The sequence below is a fragment of the Budorcas taxicolor genome, chromosome X (assembly GCF_023091745.1).
Source record: "Budorcas taxicolor isolate Tak-1 chromosome X, Takin1.1, whole genome shotgun sequence".
Taxonomy (NCBI): Eukaryota; Metazoa; Chordata; class Mammalia; order Artiodactyla; family Bovidae; genus Budorcas; species Budorcas taxicolor.
In genome coordinates this window covers 74,122,466-74,125,676 of record NC_068935.1, presented here as the reverse complement: position 1 = coordinate 74,125,676, position 3,211 = coordinate 74,122,466, and positions in this window count along the sequence as shown.

Below are 3,211 nucleotides of genomic sequence, written 5' to 3'. Positions count from 1 at the left end.
ATCACAACAATTTAAGTATACTCAACACTGCTGAATGCTACACTTAACATGGTAAATTTAATATTCTATGCTTTTAAACCACAATAAAATACTTTTTAAAAAAGACAGATATACATGCACATACATGTGATTTTTTCTAGTTATATTGTTAAATTAAAAAAAAAAGCAAGTTGCATAACGATGTATTTTAATACTTGTGTTGGAGAGTGAGGGGGATTCCCAGGTAGCACTAGTGGTAATGAACCTGCCGGCCAATGCGGGAGACAAGAGAAGTGGGTTTGATCCCTCACTCGGGAAGATCCCCTGGAGGAGGACACGGCAACCTACTCCAGTATTCTTGCCTGGAGAATTCCATGGACAGAGCAGCCTGGCCGGCTACAGTCCATTGGGTTGCAAAGAATTGGACACGACTGAAGTGACTTAGCATGCATGCACGAAAGTGAGAGGAAGAGAAAGAGCCACAGAGTGACAGTGAGAGAGGATAAGAAGCAAAATAACTCTGAAAGAATGAAAATTATATTTAATAATAGTGATTACCTGGGGAAGGTAATATGGGAGCAGGGGGAACAGGACAGGATGAAACTTCACTATACTTCACTATATACTCTTTACACCTTTATATTTTATCACTATGTGTGGGTATATTTCCTGTTCAAAAAATGAATGTTAATTGAAAATGAAGACAGTGTGATATTGGTAAAAGAACAGACAAATAGATCAATGGAGGAATAAAGAGCCTAGAAATAATCCCACACAACTAGAGTCAATTGATATATGACAAAGGACCAAAGGCAATGCAGTGGAAGAAAGAAAAGTCTTCAACAAAAGGATTTAGCAGAGTTGAACATCCATATGCAAAGTAAATGAGTCTAGACACAGATCTCACAAGTTTCACAAGAATGAACTCAAAGTAGATCATAAATTTAAATTAAAAGCACAAAACTATCAAATGTCTATAAGATAAAATAGAAACTCTAGGTGACCATGAGTTTGGCAATGACTTCTTAAATACAACAGAAAAAGTATGATTCATGAAAGAAAAATTGGTTACTTGGACTTTATTATAACTAAAAACTTCTATGCCTCAAAAGACACTGCTAAGAGAATGAAAACATTAGCCACAGACTGGGAGTAAATATTTGCAAAACATATCTGATAAAGGACTGATATCCAAAATACACAAAGAAATCTTACAATTCAACAGTAAGAAAACAAAGACCTAATTTTAAAATGGTCAAAAGAATCAAAGAGACCCCTCATCAAAGAAGATATAATGACAGCAAATAAACTTATGAAAAAATGCTCAACATTACATAACATTCAGTTCAGTTCAGTCACTCACTCATGTCCGACTCTTTGCAACCCCGTGAATCGCAGACGCCAGGCCTCCCTGTCCATCACCAACTCCTGGAGTTCACTCAAACTCACATCCATCAAGTCGGTGATGCCATCCAGCCATCTCAGCCTCTGTCGTCCCCTTTTCCTCCTGCCCCCAATCCCTCCCAGCATCAGTCTTTTCTAATGAGTCAACTCTTCACATGAGGTGGCCAAAGTTTCAGCTTTAGCATCATTCCTTCCAAAGAACACCCAGGGCTGATCTCCTTTAGAATGAACTGGTTGGATCTCCTTGCAGTCCAAGGGACTCTCAAGAGTCTTCTCCAACACCACAGTTCAAAAGCATCAATTCTTCGGCACTCAGCTCTCTTCACAGTCCAACTCTCACATCCATACATGACCACTGGAAAAACCATAGCCTTAGGGTATTGCAAATTAAAAGAACAATGTGATACCACTACACAGTTATTAGAATGGCTAAAATCCAAAACACTGATTACACCAAAAGCTAATGACAACATGGAGCAACAGAAATTCGCATTCATGGAAAATGGTGCAACCACTTTAGAAGTTTCTTACTAGAATTAAAGTAAAAAATACTTTTACCATATGACCCCATACTTGCAAGAACGAATGCATGAATGAATTGAAAACTGACATCCAGACAAAAACCTGCACACACATGTTTATACCAACTTTATTCATAGTTGCCAAAACCTGGAAGCAACCAAGATGTCCTTCACTAGCCTGTGGTGCAAAATTACAGTGGTATATCATTCAGTCCTGAAAGAAATTAGATATCAAGCAATGAAAATACATGGAGGAAACATAAAAGCTTATTACTAAGGGAAAGAAGCCAATCTGGAAAGGCTATATACTGGGACATCCCTGGTAGTCTGATAGTTAAGACTCCATGCTTCCAATGCAGGGGGCATGGGTTTAATCTTTGGTTGGGAAATTAAGATCCCACATGCCTTGGGCCATAGCCAAATAAAAGAATGAAAAACAAAAATTAAAACATTTTTAACTGTCTAAAAATTATAAAAAAAAAATAAAGGCTATATACTGTATGATTCCAACTATCTGATATTCTAAAAAAGGAAAAACTGTGGAGACAATAAAAGGATCAGTGGTTGTCAGGGGTTGTTGGGGGAGGGATATATGAATAGGAAGACCACAGAGGATTTTCAGAGCAATGAAAATATTTGGTATAGTACTATAGTGCAAAGAAATAGAGGAAAACAATAGACTGGGAAAGACTAGAGATCTCTTCAAGAAAATTAAAGATACCAAGGGAACATTTCATGCAAAGATGGGATCAATAAAGGACAGAAGTGGTATTGACCTAACAGAAGCAGAAGATATTAAGAAGAGCTGGCAAGAATACACAGAACTGTACAAAAAAGATCTTCACGACCCAGATATTCATGATGGTGTAATCACTCACCTAGAGCCAGACATCCTGGAATGTGAAGTCAAGTGGGCCTTAGGAAGCATCACTATGAACAAAGCTAGTGGAGGTGATGGAATTAAAGTTGAGCTATTTCAAATCCTGAAAGATGATGCTGTGAAAGTACTGCCCTCAATATGCCAGCAAATTTGGAAAACTCAGCAGTGGCCACAGCACTGGAAAAGGTCAGTTTTCATTCCAATTCCAAAGAAAGGCAATGCAAAAGAATGCTCAAACTACTGTACAATTGTACTCATCTCACATGGTAGGAAAGTCATGCTCAAAATTCTCCAAGCCAGGTTTCAACAGTACATGAACCGTGAACTTCCAGATGTTCAAGCTGGTTTTAGAAAAGGCAGAGGAACCAGAGATCAAATTGCCAACATCTACTGGATCATCGAAAAAGCAAGAGAGTTCCAGAAAAAA